This window comes from Miniopterus natalensis, chromosome 2, assembly GCF_054644295.1.
Source record: "Miniopterus natalensis isolate mMinNat1 chromosome 2, mMinNat1.hap1, whole genome shotgun sequence".
Lineage (NCBI taxonomy): Eukaryota > Metazoa > Chordata > Mammalia > Chiroptera > Miniopteridae > Miniopterus > Miniopterus natalensis.
Genome location: NC_142082.1, coordinates 48477377 through 48495694, shown reverse-complemented (window position 1 = coordinate 48495694; position 18318 = coordinate 48477377). Strand labels below are relative to the sequence as shown.

General features: G+C 38.0%; 1 pseudogene; it reads left to right on the top strand.

The window, feature by feature from the left end:
* Window positions 1-8317: 8317 nt before the first annotated feature.
* Window positions 8318-17986, top strand: LOC148093677 (developmental pluripotency-associated protein 2 pseudogene; annotated as a pseudogene).
* The last annotated feature ends 332 nt before the right edge of the window (window positions 17987-18318 follow it).

Here is an 18318-nt window from a genome sequence, read left to right as displayed (position 1 = left end):
TGGGTGAATTAATTCATTGTGAGAAGTTGTAAAATACCCAATGTGAGACGAAACTCTAACCAAGAAATAACTTGTTCTGTATTTCAACACTCACTTGGCTCTTGCACCTTCAATTAAGTTAAGAAATCAAGGATGGCAGCGACATGACTAATAAGCCCCTACAACACCCCCCCCCCCCCAAGGGAATAAATCTTTGTTTTTATCTATTTTTATGAGTTTTGTTTTCCTGGTTCCTGGTGAACTGTTTTGTTCTACAGATGTGAAATTTTGACTGATTTTTTAACAAACAGTTTTTTGAGAGACGAGATGGTGTTGGAAATATGAATAATTACAGATAGAAAATCACATGTCTTCATGGCCTCTTTTCTCACCCTCTTTTTAAAGATATTTTAAAATTGATTTTTAGAGAGAGAGGAAGGGAGAGAGAGAAAGTAATGTCTATGTGAGAGTGGAACATCAATCAGCTGCCTCCTGCACGCCCCAAAACTGGGGCATGTGCCCTGACCAGGAATCAAACCAGCAACCTTTTGATGCATGGGACAGCACTCAACCAATTGAGCCACATTTGCTAGGACTCTTTTGTTTTTATGTGTGCATTTGTTTGTTTAATTTGTGAAGTATTGTGCCAGATTCCAGACTCCGCATCATCAGTTCCCTTTACTGGGGTAGGAATAGCATTGTCACCCCTAAAATGGAATTTACCTTGCGAGAGTTCACTGAGGCCACTCTCTTCACTGTTTCTGTAAGATATCCAGGCCATCTCTTGTAACAGAAAAGAGCTATTTTCCATTACAAAACACAGCCCAATTTATTGTACCGTCGTTTGCCAACTTGATAAACCATCCCTCTTGAGGTGTGAATGAACATCACTGCCTACATGGTTCCACTTTATGGTCACCTAAGATACAGCATCTAATTAGCATGTTGGTCTCAAGTGCCTTTCCTTAGCCTGATCTTATATATTCTGTATCTGGCCAGAATTCTCAGGGTGGTTGTCAGTTTGGTGAATTCCATGATTTTAATCAGAAATGCAAGTTCTCTCTTATTCTGTTTCAAGGGAGAAGAGATGGCTAAACCACAGTTCCCTCACGCTCCTGTATTTCCTCATAATTCTTGAATTACAAACTTTGAAAGTAGTAAATATCTAGATCTCCAGAGCTTTAGAAAGAGAAAAATTAAATTAAAAGAGCAAGACTTTTCACACAGCAAACACACCCATAGATTTCTCTGCCCACATTCAAATCTGGGGGAATGATTATAATCTTTCATGCTCGAAAGCAACAAAAAAAGATATTTTTAGGTAGGCAAGGGCTTAGCACACTATGTAGTTCTGGTAAAAGAAGAGAATGAAGTTGTTTTTACATACATTTCTGCCTGAAATAGTGAAATGATAAAAAAAAAACAATGAAAATTAACCTTAACTATAATAAACTTAGAGCCACATACTCATACCACATAATATCTTTTAGAAAGAGTGATAACCTGAACCTAAGTGAAATAGGACAACAAGAACAAGTACATATCTCTACAGAAACACCAATATGGCAAATTTCAAATTTCTTTCAATATAAGTCAGAGGATCCTAAAGGGCCCTGATCAAAAATTCTTTATTTGGGAAGATGAGGATTTGGGAATGGACAATAGGGTATAGTATCCAATTTCTCCACTATAAGAAATCAGGGAAAGGAAGGCTTCATGTAGGACGTACCATTTTTAATTGCTTTGAACTGGAAAGAAATGGTAGAGACCTGTGGTAATGCAAACGTTTCAGGTGAGGCATCAACATGAAAATCAGCTTTATAGATACTGAATGATGTTCTTTTTTAAAAATCCTCACCTGAGGATATGTTTTTTTCTTGTGTGTGTTTTTGAACTGATTTTTAGAGAGAGTGGAAGGGAGAGAAAAACATTGATGTAAGAGAGAAACATCCACCAGCTACCCCCCATCCCCTGCCTACTCCCTGACCTGAGAAGGAACCCGCAACTCAGGTATGTGCCCTGAGCAGGAATCAAACCTACAACCTTTTGGTACACAGATGATGCTCCAAGCAGCTGAGCCACTGGGCCAGGGCCTGCTTAATTTAAGCAAAGGTAAGTTAACATTCAAATATAAAACAGAGACGAGTGTGTTCCAGAAACAAGTGTGTTTCGCATCTTCACCATGAGTCCTGGGGCTGTACACTAACATGGCATCCAAACAGAGAGAGCTACTTGGTGAGGAGCAGTGGCTTCAGGCTGAAAATGAATTTACCAAATTTGACTGAACATATTTTCTTACATAGAATAACTGAATCCAGGCTGCTCAGTTATTCTCTAACCCATTGGCCCCATTCGACCCCAAGTAGCCAAAGAACTGAAAATATACTTAAAATGATTTGTAGTCCAACCTTTAAATTAAGTCCTAAGGAAATAATTCAATCAGTTTACAATTAAAAAGCCACAAGACCTGAGGCAGAGACCACTGTACCACTCTTACACAAGTGACAGCTTGCAGAAAGATGTATGGCAATTTCATGATGAACTATAGATAGAACAAATCCAACAAGAGATGTGTGCCTGGATGTTTAAAATTTATTTTAAAAAATGTTTCCAAAAGGAAAGATGGTGAAAAATAAGCAATGACTTCAGGAAACAAGGAAAATTTGAATAAGACACTTTTTTTACATAATTAAAAAAAATCAAATAAATGAGCTATTTAAAATAAATTGTTAAAAATAAATTTAAAAGATGATGTAATAAAATAGAATTAGATTTTTAAAGGGGACTAAAAGAGGAAAGAAATAGTAGAAAATAAGAAACCATTTGGAAATGAAAATCCATATTAAAAGCAGATGGATGTGGAAAAATATTCTTGAAACCAGCTTCAGTGGCATGAAAGACAGTCCTTGGAGAGAAAACCTGTGAGGCTGTATAAAAGAAGAGTAACAAGATAAACACGATGGTACAGAAAATAACGGATAGAGGAAGGCTTAAAAGGGGTCATATCATGATGCCATTTCTAGACACCTATGATGTAGAAATAATTGCATAAGTGTCCAACCAAAAGAAGCTGGTCACTAAAGCCATTAACATTTGCAGAATTAACTGGAGCACTGTCCATAGGCTATTTTGTATGACCACAACATTTTGAACCAAGCACAAATCATAGACATATAAAGGAAGTGGAAATGTACTTATAATTATCCAATAACATAATTATAGCATTCATAGATCTTTCTAAAATAAAACACAAAACAAAACTTAGAGACAGAGTCGAACTGACTGAAACATTAATCAAAAGAAAAAAGACTGTGAATGAAATAGCATTATATAAAGACTGGTAGTAAGCATTGTATTCAACAGAGAATGCATCCTCTTTGCAAGTGCTTTTGCTCCATTTGCAAAAATAATGAACTTAAAACAGGCCAAAAGTAAAAACATAAATACATTTAAAAACTGAAATAATAAAAACAAAGTAAGGGAAGTTATAATAAAACTAAAAAATAAAGACAAAATTAGAAGCAGACAAATATCTAACCACTTGGACATTTTGAAATGTTTTCTGTCTTTGATTTCCTCTCAGCTCAAACAAACAAATGTCAGAACCAGAAAAATGATAACATGTTAATTATTAAAAATATGTGACACAGATTTAGCTCTACAGAGATAAAATTCATAACAGTAAACTGTCATAACAATGAACTACAAAGAGTGGAATTCAATTAAGCACTGATGATAGGAGATTATTTACAAAGAGCAATAAAAATCACAATTTAAGGAGCAGTAAAAGGTATTGAGATCAAAATGAGCTTAGACTGGGTTGCCAGCAGAAATTGAAAGAACAGAGAGAGACAGATATGAAAGGGTTTACGGGATTGGAAAATTATTACTTCTGAATCCCAAATAGTAAAGACGGAAAAAGTCTTTGAACAACAGGCTTAATGGGCTTCTCACTCAACTGAATTAGTCCTATGTCAAAGAGCATGCTATGTTTGGCCCCCACCCATTTGTTTCAGATGGTCTCAAAGTAGCACAATGAAGTTAATTGAATGGGGTAATTAGTATATCCTCAAAAAAAGAAAAAGGAACAGAAACCTCCCAAGAGTTTGATGGAAGAAAATGAACCTGGCTGGACAAAGTAAAAACAATGTTTTACTGCTTAAACTTTAAGTCTTAAAATAATCTTTGGGTCCTCCAAATGTCTTCTCAGGAGGATTCATAATTGCTACAGACTAACAGCTGTTCTGTTTCTCTCTTAAATTCTCCCAAATGGTGACCCTCCACCCCTACCCTGCTATTACCTGTGGAGCAAGAAGTAATTGGTCCTTTCAGTTCATTGGTCACTCGACCCACAAGGAACCTCATTTCAGGTCTGATGAAGAGCACTGCGCGCCCCCCCCCCCCCCCCATTTAGAGATCCTGAACTTTGAGATGGGCATTTGGTTGTTTTCCTGGAGGAGGAGGTGGCTGTAATCTGTTTGGAAAGAAAGATATAAGTTAGAGCTTCAAGAGGAAGGCTCTGGTGCTACAGTTCAGTTCTTCACTCAATATAGTTTCCTTTCATCCAGTGCATTATAGCTCAGCTCCCCTTCCCAGCCTCCCTGGCAGTTATTTGTGTCTATGTGAATGAGTTCTTGCAAATGGAATGTGAACAGAAAGTAACATGTAATATATATGTTACTCCAAGGCCTTTTACCTTTTGCCAGAATGAGACTGGCCTCATTGGCAGCCTTGGATTAAAAATAGCAGAGCCACAAGCTGGAAAGAGCCTGGGTACTTGAATCACAAATTAGAGAAAAGTCATCAGTAACCAGAAACACTTGGTTTGTACTTACAAAAAATAGATTCTTTTTTATTTGAGCCATCATATCTGGAGGTTGCTATTTACAGAAACTAGTGTTTGCTTATCAATGTATGGTACATGACTTTTTTTATTCCTTCTTATTAGAATTTAGTTATTTTCCTTACATAAATAACCTATTCTGTACTGTTCTTGTCCAAATATCTGATCATTTTCTTAGGGTGTGTGCATAGGAATTTGCTATATAAAGATGTAAAATATTTTTAAAGATTTGATAAATATTACCAAAATTCTTTCTAGAAAGATTGTACCAATTTTATAATCCCACCTTCTGTTTTCTGTGTGCACTAGACACAGATCTCACTGTTTAAATTATTGGAGTTTTATTATATGTCTTAATATTTGGTAGTATGAACATTCACTTGTTTCTTTTTTGAAAATGCCTGTTCGCTTCTAGCCACATGCTCTTTTGCTGAACGTTAGAAACACTTGTTAAGATCCTTAAAAAGTTCCATAGGGAATATTATATGAGATTTATTCATTTCATACATTTTTTGGGGGAAATTTAATATATTTACAATATTTAGTATTTCCAAATAGAAAGATATTTTTATGTTTGCTTTGTTAGTCAACCTCAGTAAAAAATGTGTGCTTTTCTTCACGTGCTCAGGCACACTTGCTACTTAAGTTTAAGTCAAATTAATTTATTTTTGTTGTAAGTATGAATGCAATGCATGAGATTTAAATTTATAAGACAAACGTTTTCAAAATCAGTTGTACTTGGAATTATTTCTGTGCAAAAGATTTTGTTTTTTTTGGTAAGTTAATATGAACCAACAATAACTAAAAACATAAAAGACTTGTCTGTTCTATTTTTAGGCTGATTAATATAGCTACACATTTTAACATATAGGAATCAATAATTTCCTCACATTTTACATCAAACTACATCTGAGCAGTATGTGTAGCTAAAGTTGTTACAATTTAAGACAAGTTTCAAAAGTTAAACTTGTCTAGCACAAGAAGATAAAGATTGGGAAGATTTTGGAAATCATGCCAAACAGGAAAAAGTTTAAAAAATTGGGAATGTTTAGATTGCAGAAAGGAAGGCTTTGTATAACAGATGTAACCAAATATGTGAGGAGTTATCCTGTCAAATGAGTAGATTTTTCAGTTCTCTGATGAATGACAAAACTAGCACCAACAGATAAAGATCCAGTGATAGAAATATTGATGCAATGGTAAGTGAAACCTTTTGACCACTAGAAATATCCAAGAACGAGCAGGTTTTTTTTCCTGAGGCTGGAGCTGGGCAGGCCATCTGTCAGGGACACAGAGTAAGACATTCTTGTACGAGGTCACAGCCTGGCCTCGATGTCCCTAAGGTCCCCGCCAGCTGTGATTCGGTCATGAGAGTGTCATGCAGTGAAGGTGGTCCCTTCAGTTAGTAGAGCCTTATTTTAGCAGTCTCAGCAGTCAGGGCTAGTGCCAACTATGATTTTATTCTTCTATCTATTAGTTCTGTGTTGTCCAAATTTTGTTTGTGCGGAACAACTCCCTATCCCCTGCACCTGCAGTTGAAAATTCAAGTTGCACAATCAAGAATTTACTTCTCATATTCGAATGGTTCTTCCAACAGCAATACAATTTCTTTTGCCACAATTAAATTCCCTCCCCCCCTTAAAAAAATCTTACCATATTATGTGGCAACCGTTTTAAAATAATTTCAGGTCCTGGGCTCAAAATACAGAATATTAAATTGTGGAATCTGGAATAAAAATCATCATCATAATAGCTCTTTATAATTCAGAGCATTTAGGATATCTAGTCTCCTACATAATAATAGCTTATTGAAAAAGCAATGGTATGAGACCATGTCTTTTATATCTTAGCTTCTGAGTTAAAAAGTAAATCTAAGAAATAATGCTTTATGCAGGGGCATTATAACTGTTATAACACTGTTTTTATGTCCTAATTTCTAGCAAATATAAATGAAGGTCTAAGAGAATTGGCTTCCTAAGACCTGTTGCAGGTCTTCATTGAAGGGAAGGTGATCATACCATTCACCACAAATGAACTCACTTGGCATGTGCTCGCTACACTCAGGACTCATCAAAACAACACCACGCTATGGTCATCTTTTAATTATTTATTTCTTGGCAGAAAAACAACAATAAAACCCCATCAAAATACATTTTAGGACTTTGTTGTTTTTATTTTTATATTTTCTCTCTCTCTTTTTAAAAAAATATATCTTTATGGATTCCAGAGAGAGGAAGGGTGAGGGAGAGAGAGAAAGAAACATCAATGATGAGAGAGTCATTGATCGGCTGCGTCTTGCAGGCCCCTGATTGGGGATCGAGCCCCCAACCCTGACATGTGCCCTGACAGGGAATTGAACCGAGATCTCTTGGATCTTAGGTAGATGCTCAACCGCTGAGCCCCGCCCCGCAGAGCTCTTGTTTTTATTTTAGGGACTTAAAAAAGTCCCTAAACTTAAGAGTTCCTGACAGGTCTGCAAAACTGGGTGATGGCACAGGCTCTCTTCATGCTGCATCTTGTATTTTCAGACTGCCTTGGCTCACTGACGAAGGTGCTGGGAACCTGACAACACCCCCCCTGGGGAGCGGACAGCAGGTTTTATATTGCCTTCCCAGGGATGTTGCTCCATGCATTTCTCTAATTCTCCTTGCTCTGTTTTCTGGGACCTACCCAGTATGATTTTAGTATAGATTTGTGTTTTCATTGTTTTTCTGAAAACACAGAGAAACTTAGAGTAAATTCAAATATATATGTTCAATCACTCAGTGTGGTTAGTTTACTTGGTAGAAAGTTTATTCTGGAAGTGCTGTAAGGGTAGAGGATAAATAACCTATTGTAATAAATCGATGTTTGGGGTAAGGATTCTGATGGCCTGAATTGGACTGGGATGAAGATGAGGCAATGTGCAGACGTAATATTTAGGAGAAAATATCAGCGGATACTGTTGGTGTGTTGCATGCAAGGAATAAAGTGGATGAGATAAATACATGGAAAGATAACTATAAGGGTGTGTATTAAATGCAATGACACAAAAAACCCCAGGGCATTATGAGAGTTAAGAATAGAGAAACTTAAGTTCAGGGGCATCAGGGAAAGCCAAGGATGAAGAGGCATCAGATGCAGTTACTTGAAGGTCATTGTTAAGAGGAGGCTCACACTGGATTTAGGGGGTTGAGGTAGAGACAATGAGCAACAATTTTTTTAGATGCTTGGTTTTTAAAGGAAAGAAAGCTCTGAAGCAATAGCTAGAAAGCCATGTAAATTCATGGAACGTGGAAGAGGTGTGTGTTGCCTTTTTAATAGGTGTGACTAGAGAATAATTACATGCCGATGTAGAAGAGCCATTAGAAAGTGAGATTAAGTGCACAGGAATGATGACCTAACCTATGAACCACAGTTCTGGAGGGTACAGGATGTCAGCCCCAGTTACCTGAATAGCCTGGACCCTGCTTCATCTGAGACAGGATAAAGGAGATAAGGAGAGGTGTGGCTTCGATGGGGAATCAGGAGAGCAGGAGGGCGTTCATGATGACGATAAGAGTGGAGCCATCTGGTGTGAGGTGAGAGCCTGTAGGGAGAGAGGGCCCGAGAACAGGGGCAAGAGTTTGGAATGACCACTAAAGGGACTGTGAGAGGGAGCTTATTCAGAATATGCAATTGGATGGCTAAGTCGTTTTGAAAGCAGGGATGAAAATGCATAACAAGAAGCCTTGTTGGGGTCATCTACTGGTCTACATAGTTGTATATGTACACTTTCCCCCCTATTTTGGTGTCCTAGCAGCTGAGTTGTTCCAGGGGGACACTTTGGAAGAAGAGCAGGGTGAAGAGCTGGAGAGCCCTGAATCATCAAAGAGAGGGAAATGGGTCATGTCAGATTTATTTGGCAAACTAAAAGAAAAAATTGCAACAGAAAATTATTGCTGTTGGAAGATGAATTATATTGGAGTCTCTGTTTGCTGAGGTGGAATAGCAGGAGAGGCTGAAGATGATAGTGGCTGCAGACGGGAAGTGAAAGGCAAGTCATTCCAGTGGAGGCCAGTAGGTTTTAGAAAAGTCGTGTACAGATTGTGAGTCTCTCCAGGCTGTGGCAGGAGGAAAATGACGAGGGAGACACTCAATCCTTCAGGTAGTGTGGAAATTTGCTATTGAAAGCTCTTTTTTTTAAAAAAAACAAAAAACATATATATATATATATATATATATATATATATATATATATATATATATATATATATATACACACATATATTGATTTCAGAGAGAGGAAGGGAGATAGAAACATCAGTTGTCATCTATCGTCTGCCTCCCACACGCCCCCTATTGGGGATGGAGCCCACAACCCGGGCATGTGCCCTGACCAGGAATTGAACCTTGATTACCTGGATCCTAGGTTGATGCTCAACCACTGAGCCACACCTGGTGGGCTGCTTTTGGAAGCTTTTAATTATTAAAAAGCAATGTAACATTCCATGACATAGTATTGTAAGTCCAGGACTCCTACATGCTCTCTGCCTGAGGTTCTCTTAAAGTAGCAGCAGGGGTGACAATGACAGAAAGAATGAGGGTTGAGAATGAATGAACAAAGGAATGAATGGTGCGGCTGCGAGGTGGTCAAGAAAAGGAAGAAGAAAGGGGCCCAGAGGCTCTTGCGTGTTTTTCATGCTTTGGTTTTTACCTCCGTTCGGCCAGTTCCTGACCCATGGGGCTGGTCTACACTGATCGGTCACCTTTGTCATCCATAAAATGGAGATAATGTAGCAACTACTCTAGATGGTGGTGGCGAGAACCAAATGTCACAAGTAGAATATTGAAAACAGTGGGTGGGGCCAAGGGCTTAGGAGACGTTCGCATTCATTAGTATTACTGCTTTACTATTGTGATTATAAAAAGGGAACCAGCTCACTCACCCTGGCCGGGTGGCTCAGTTGGTTGGAGACTCGTCCGGTAGACCAAAAGGTTGTGGGTTCGATTCCAGGTCAGGGTACCTACCTAGGTTGTGGGTTTGATCCCCGATCGGGTTTTTAGGGGGGCAATCCATCGATGCTTCTCTCTCATCAGTGTTTCTCTATCTCTGTCGCTCTCCCCCCCTTTCTCTCTAAGATCAGTAAACATATCCTTGGATTAGGATTGAAAAAATAAAATAAATCGGGAAACAGTTCACTAAAAGCTGAATATACATCAATATTTATGAAAATGTTCTCTTTAATTGTCTAAATAATAGTTTCCACAAAGGGTCTCTTTCTTTCTGTTTTCCACAGACTCAGGCTTTTTGGGTGGACTCAGTTCTGAATGTGGGGCAGCTGTGGTTGGACATGAATCACCGGCATCAGAATCACTAAGACCCAACCCAGTGTTTTCAAGGCAGAACCTGTCTGTCGGAAAGGGAAAGAAAAGGGAAGATGTCATTTACAGTATTGATTGACAATATCAACAGCTCATTTATTTCAAAGAGAGCATGCTCTCTGCTTCCAGAAAATCTCAAATTTTGGTTTATATTTTCCTTTTTCCACTATTGTCCTTTTTAAAAACATGAATGAATGTAGCTAGAAGAAAAAAATAATCTTTATAATCTTTATAAATCATCTTCAGTTTAAGTGTAAAGCATTTACTGTGATTCACAGATGTTTTTGTCAGAAAAAATCATTGCAAATTTTCATCGTTGAGCCCCAGATTTAGATAAATACTAAATACTAAAAAAAAAAAAGAGTGGATTAACACTTTCAACAGTTATAAATATGTTTAGTTCTAAAAACTAATATCATTGATAAAAAGTTAATACCATTTTTAATTCGACAGTAAGACCCCGATGAAGTATTTTTCTCGTTTGTACATCTGACCTTGCATTGCACTCACTGCCGTGACGCCAGTGCCCCTAGACCTGGCCTGGCGTGGCATGTCCTGTTATCAGGGATACTCCTTGGTCTGGGAATGTTAGGGGAGATTCTGCTTAATGAGGGAAGTACTTTTTTCTTTAATAGTCACTTCATCTACTAGATTTTAAAAATACATATATATTTTTAGAACCTGTCAAGTGGGTTGTGTTTTTCTTACTGCTGGTACATTGAATGTATCCTTCCATATTTAGTCTACAGCCTTACCTCTCAAATCAATTGCATCAGGTGCCAAAATCACTAACTTTCTCCCAATCCCTATATTTCTCTATATGACAGCAGATGGTCACCTGAGAAGTGATAATAAACTCAAAAGGCTTTAAGTTTTCACTTAGAAAAGTGTTTTCCATTTACCTCTCCGAGATTCTTTGTAGTATGAAAGCAGGTGGCCTTATGACGTGAGCACACCATCTCCAGAATAGCTATGTTCTACTTTACCACACATGCACTTAAAAGCGTTGTGGCACTTATTAAACATCATCAAATATCAACATTGTGGAAAGAGTTAGGGTACAAAGATGAAAAATTTTCTTGCTCCTAGAGGATTTACCATCTGATTGATATCCAGTTTGAGGAAGGAGAGAAGCACCTAGCAAATTCTATAAACAGATTCATATGCAAGGATTCATGCCAGACCATCCACACACTTCTCTGACTACTCAAGTTGCAACATAATTCCGTTATTTGTAACATGAAAGCTAAAAAATATTTTTGTGCCGTTGCTTTCTTCAATTACAAAAGTTCTGCATGAACAAATTATTATAAATAATTTTAAAAATACAAAAAAATACAAGATAAAGGAAAAAGATCTTGCCTCTCCCTTTCTCTTCCCTCTCTCTCCAACTTCTCTGCCCAAAGTCAAAAAGTATTAACAGCTTAAGATGTTTCATTTGCAAGATTTATTTAAATGGAATAAATATCTCAATATGTGTCTTCCCATCCAAGAGCATAGGGTTTGTGCTGCATTTGGGTCATTTTCTACTATGTTGTCTAATTTCTTGTTGCTAATTTATGGAAAAGTTGTTTAGATTTTTATAATTTTACCTTGAGCAAGATTATCATCTCATATTTTCAAAATATTTCTGAATTGGATCTTTTTTATGTTCTAAAGAGATAGAAATGCCATCTACACATAACTACATTATTATATTCAATGTTTTTTTCTACTCATTGTCTTCCTCTTACTCCTTGAGATCGATACTGAGCAGTGGTGGTGATATTTCAGTCAGGATCTTTTTGGTTGCAAATAACATTTTGTTATTGTATTATTTGTATTGTTATTGCAAATAATACCTTTAACTTGAAAAAGCTTACAGCTTGAGGCTGAACCTAAAGTCATTGCAGGTTGGCCTGAAGGATACCCTAAACCAGTAACTGAAATGCAGCCAGGACCCATTCTCTCACTAACTCATTTTGAAATTTCTCTTTAATTAGTCTCATTTTCTACAGTTATTGATCGCCCCTCATCGACAGGCCCATAGATGCAGAAAGCTTCATGTTTCATATCTTGAATTGTCTGCCATTAGTCGGAACTGAATCCCCTTCTTTGGCTTCAGTTAGAAAAATAAAAATGAAAACAAAACCTGAAAAAGAATGATTGGCTTGGCTGGCTCATGCGTTCAGCCTTAAACAACGCTCTGGGAGTGATGACCCCCTTCATCCCCACCGTACAGCTGTGTTGCCATGGGGAGCAGTTCCCAAGGGACCGGGATTATTTTTCGTGGAGGAAATGAATAGTGCTAAGCAGACGGACAAAAGATGCCCACAACAGTGGTCGACCTAATCGTATTAGTAACTTTAATGGGATTGCATTTGAGAAGTGTTTATCTATGAAGTGTGATGTGCATAAATGCTATAGTGTTCTGGTAGATACATTTTAACAAGCTAAGGAATTGGTTTTAAACTTTATGTTTGTAATGCTTTTTTAGTATTTCTCCAGATGATCTCATGGATTGTATCTTAATATCTATTCATGTCATTTTAGCCTTTACAAGGGTGTTTAAAAAATACCTAAATATCCCTTACTTGAACTCTTGATTCCTTTGCTTTTCCCCCCTCATTTCTTTTCAATTGTCCCTGTTCTCCCCCATCCCATTTTATTTATTTTGCTTCATCCTCCCTTTCACCCTCCCTCTTTTTTAAGGATTTTTTTTTAAATCTTCATTTGAAGATATTTTTTCCATTGCTTTTTCAGAGACAGGGAGAGAGAGAGAGAGAAACCTCCATGTGAGAGAGATACATTGGTTGGTTGCTTCCCGCACACACCCCAACCAGGGCTGAGCCTGCAGCTGAGGTAGGCGCCCTTGGCCAGAGTCGAACCTCGGCCCCTTCAGTCCGAGGGCCAATGTTCCAACCACTGAGCCAAACCGGCCAGGGCTCTCCCTCTTGTGCTCCTTCCCTCCTTCTCTCCCACTTTCCCTCCCCCTCTTCAGCCTTGACAAATTATAAGATCTGGGTAAACAGCTCTCAAAAGAATTGTGACAGTTCTTGGGGCTGTATTTCACCAGTAATCACAAGCAACAGGCACAAAAAACTAGAACAATCTTCAACTGTCCAAAACACAAGTTCAGCAGAGATGAAGGGAACAAACCTGGACCCAACCAGAGGGCGCTCACACGGCCCTCCCCTCGTCCTGTAATGGGCCAGGCCTGCTGCCACTCGGGGAGGTGCATGGTCTTCAGGCCCGGGAGGTGCGTCACCTGAGTAAAGCCCATCTTTCTCTTTAAATCTTTTGAACTACTTCATAATATTCCGAGATGCTCTGGAGGTGAGCAAGTTTTGCATTCCTGGGGGGGGAAATATCCTCAGCGACAAGTAGTATTCTGTCTACGGCTGAACTGTACTTTAAGTTTTATTTATATTTTTGTCTCTTTTCATCCAAGAGATTAGACTAGAATTTTTTGTAATGCTAACCATTTGCATTTTGACTCAAAGATTTCGCCTTATTTTTCCACTTTCTAAAAAATGTTCTATATTTTGGAATTTGACTATACTTTGATGGTTTTGAAAAACTTGCAAATAAGGCTGTTTGATGCATTTTAAAGCGATAGAATCTTTTAAATGTCTATGATTTTCCACTCTTATCAGGCCAGTCTGGTTATCGCCTATTTTCCTCACAACTCATATATTTTTTTAAATTTGTAGATGAAAAGTGTCATGGAGTTATGTTACTTTTCCATTCTTAAAGCTGTTCCTGTTCTCTAACTTTTTTGCTTTGTTGCACTAGACTCTTCAAACAACCAGCTATTGGTTGCTTTTATGAACCTATTATTGGTCTTCTCATTGTTGTATTTTTATTTTATTTACTTCTATTTTTATCCTAATTAACCCCTTCCTTTGTAAATTGAGTCTTATTGTTATTTCTTTCTTGATCTTTGCAGTGAATGTCTAGTTTTTAGAACCCTTTTTGTTTTCTAATGTGTGTGTTTAGGATTATAAAAACTAACTGAGTGCCACTTTGCTCCTGTTCTGCAGGGTTTTGTATGTTGTGCTTTTGTAAATAATCTCTCCTTTTAAAATTGATGTTCTCTGTAATCCCAGTTATGTTAAAGTGTGTTTCACATGTTTAAGAGGATACATTTATTTTGAATCTTCTTTGTTTTTATTTTCCATCAACTCATATTCTGGCAACGAGAATGAGCCTAGTTAAAATGACCTGTCTTCTTCAGCTTTCTAGTGCTTTATTTGACATATTATTTTATTTTCTTTCTTTCATTCCCTCTGTTCTCATCTTCAGGAACTGTTATCATATCAACGTTCAAATGGAGCCTATCCTCCATTTCTCTCACGTTATTTGACCCTGTATCTTTTTGACTGCCCGCTGAGGGAACCCACTGGCATTATCATTAGTTCACTAGTTCAGTTTTTAGTTTAATGCATTCTGCTGTTGAATCTATGATTTTTAAATGTTAGCAGTAATTTTTGTTATTCTAATTTTTAAATTTTTTTCTTAATGACAACCTTTCCAAAATCCTATCAGATTTCTTGTGGCTACTTATTATAGTTATTTAAAATTGCTTTTTGTCTTATCTTTAACTGTTTGTTGAACATAGTCATTCTATTGAATGTTTATTCTAAGTTCCAATTAAGATTACGTTTCTTTAGGGGAAGGAATCTTTTTCATATCTATAGTTATGTTACCTCTCTAAGCTTCCTGCAAAAAATTCTTTCCTACATTAGACTCTTTAAAGAACCAGCTTTTGATTTTATTGACCTGCTATTGATCAATAAAGGAAACCTGGTTCCAGTGTGTATGTGAGTGCGTATTGCTAGTGTGTCCTCTAGAGTGAAGACTCCTAGTTCTTTCGTTTGTTTCTCATTATTTGGGAGCACTGCTTTGATTCCCCAGCTTGGGATTGAAATTCAATAAATCTAGGAGCTTTTCTCATAGCTAATTTTTAAGTTGATAATTTTGTATGGCCCACGAATGATGTTATAAATATCCAAATGGCCCTTGGCTGAAAAAAAGTTTCTTACCCCTGCTAAGTCATTCACACAAGTCAATTAAATGAAGCACCTAATAGTAAGAAAGAACCAGTCAGAAGCAGTGACTCCAGTCTTATCTCCCCAGTGTCTCTCTTCTGTTCTCTGGGCAAGATAATCTCACAGAGTAGACACGGCTGGTAATGGAGTAACATTAATGATGTGTCTTGGACCACAGTTTCATTTCAGCGAGGGTCCCACTGTATTTGCCCTCCCAACCTAAAGGGGATCAGCCTAGATCTAAAAATGAGTCTCCGTGTGTCATGGGAGAAAGCAGGATGTGCGCCGTGGTCTCATGCCATCATGTTGTTGCCAAAAAGAGGGACCTGGGCATCCATGGTTCTTCCTCAGGCGGTTTCATTACAGCAAATACTTCGTTGCCTATTGAATTTTCACCTCTAAGGCCTGTTCTTCAGGATGAGTATCTTACTTCCTGTTGGCCCAGCAGCTTCACCTTGTTAAGTGATATAAATGTCTATTACCTTAAAATATTTGAGGCCACAGATTTCTGACCAACTCAAAAGTGTTACCTGTTTTCTAATCAAAATACTTCTTGTTTGTAAACCTCCAAGAATCTTGTTCTCCTTTTTTTTTTTTTTCCATTTCTTAATAGCAGAAAAAACAACTAACAGAAAATTTAAGACATTTCTTATACAGCTAAGACCACCAAAAATCATAATTTGAATTTTATATATTTCCTATTCATAAGTAATTTTTAGGCTTGTATTTTTTTTAACCCTTAGCCTAAGATATTTTTTCTATTGCTTTTCAGAGACAGTGGAAGGGAGAGAGAGAGAGAAACATCAATGGGAGAGAGACACATTGATTGGTTGCCTCACGCGTGCACCCTGACTAGACTGAAGATCGAGCCTGCAACCAAAGTACATGCCCTTGGCTGGAATCGAACCTGGGACCCTTCAGTCTGCAGGCTGTCACTCTAACCACTGAGCAAAACCAGCTAGAGTTTGTATTTTTTTTATTCAAAAGTTAAGCTGTAAGTTGTTTTTTGTTGGTTTTGTGTTTTTGGTTTTTCAGAGGTTGTGCCTTTGTTTCTTTGATACAACATACAGTTTCAGTATAATGTTTTGTATACAGTGCACTCATTTTTTATTTTTTATTGAATAAGTTTTAAGTTCCAGTTTAGTAAATATTTTCCAATGTGAGTTCATTGCCTCCAAGGTACACAAAGAATGACTAGTAATTGCCTGCCAAGTTGGGCATAGCAATGAATAAACTATATTCTTAGGTTTTCCCTTACCCTGAATGGACAGAAAACCTAGAGCATATTTTATGGTGATTAGTAGCTTCTGCCAGTGTGTGTGTGCGCACTCGCATGTGCTGCCTGTGTGTGTGTGAGAGAGAGAGTTCACAAGCAGACAGAGCCTAGAGTGCTACAAGTAAGCAGAACTCTTGAAATAACTTTCTAAATGATACATACTGCTTACAATGATACAACAAAATGGAATCAAGATTTGTAGACACAGAGTGTGTTAATAAAAGCTAAAATGAGGTCTCCAAGTTCATGGGTGACAACGGAGAGAATAGTAGAGTAGATAACACATGTGAAAATTATTTCAAGTAATAATAAGAAATAGAAGAGAAAGAGATCACACCATCTTTATTGGAGAACATAGACTACTAAATCCAGCAATGTCCTCGAATCCTACCAAATTTTACCCCCCAAAATTTTCATAGCATTTTTCCAGATCTCACATCCTATAACTACTCTTTAGAGAGCAGAGAGAAGTGAGTGTTAGAAAATCTCATTCAGTGGAATAATCCTATGTCCTAAGTCATCTTCTGCACTTGAGGGCCCAAGATAATTATTAATAAAAATCTCTTCCACTGAGGTTAAAAGGAATAAAGTGCAGGCATCCTCAGCACTGCTGGCTTTGCCTTCCTCTGAGTGTTCCTGGAAATGGCAAGCTCAAGTTCTGATAGCTGAGAAAAGTAAAGGGTCAATTGCTCAACCTCAAATTTAAGGAAATCTCAGATTTCTTTGAGCATGAAGTAGATGAAGGAAGTGTGTTCTCACGTCGGTTCCTGTTAATGAGAAAGGTAATGAAGAACATCAAATGGAACCAAGTGTTTCTTCGCCCTCAGAAGCCAAATTGAAGACGCCCAGGACAAACCATAAAGTTTATCTCCCTCAAACGAATGAACAATTCAGTGCTTGCCCCAAACCAATCCTTCCCTTGTGGGCCATTTTGCCTTCAATTAATAAAGTGGGTTGCAACACTTTGTGGAACTGTATAAACAACTGAGTTTGAGTACTGATGGCAAGAAAACAAGAGGTTTATCTGAGGCTCAGGGAACATACTCACTCTGAAGAAAAACAAGTGAGAGAGGAGTGTGGAGACAGGGTAAAGGGTATTGCTGAAACACCACGGAGGCTGCAGTGAAGTTGTGTTCGAAGCAATGCCAGGTGGTGGCCAAGAGAGCAAGCAGTGAGAAAAGTTGTCAGATGAATAAGAGAGAGGAAGGGACCAATACAGTTGAAATGACAAGTTCAGCTCAGGAGGCCATGCTGGCAACGTAGTCAAGAATTGCTTCAAGAGCCGTGCAATCCAAGGCTGTGAATTCATGTTCCAATCCTATTCCTGCTGAGAACTTCCTGCTGCAAACATCTGCTGTCAGAGGGTGTGTGGTCCGTGGCAGACCTCTCTTGGCAGACAAAAGGGGTTGGGTTCGCCTGCAGTTCCACGCAGGCCAGGCCTGGGTGCCTGACACTCCCAAGAAGACAGTCTCTTTCTAACTGTTACTGGCCTGCACTTATAATATGCTGTGTTAAGAGGAATAAACAGAAGATAGAAAGATTAATTAAAATGAGGAAGAAAAGGCAGCCCGGTTTGAGCACTCTCAATGCCTGGTAGAGAGTTCGCAGCTAAATGAACTTGTAATCCAATGATCGCTGTGCTCTGTCCTGGACATCCTCGGCACGGCCTGGTGCCTTGAGCACAGGCCTGAATATCTGGATTCTGTACTTGAGGTTTGCCAAAAAGTGACTGCCACTGCTGCTTCCAGTATTTAGCTATGTAGAGCAGAATTTGGTTTTGTTTAAATTAATAGATTCGTTTAGCAGTTTTAGGCTTTCAGAAAAATTGAACAGGAAGTAAGAGTCCC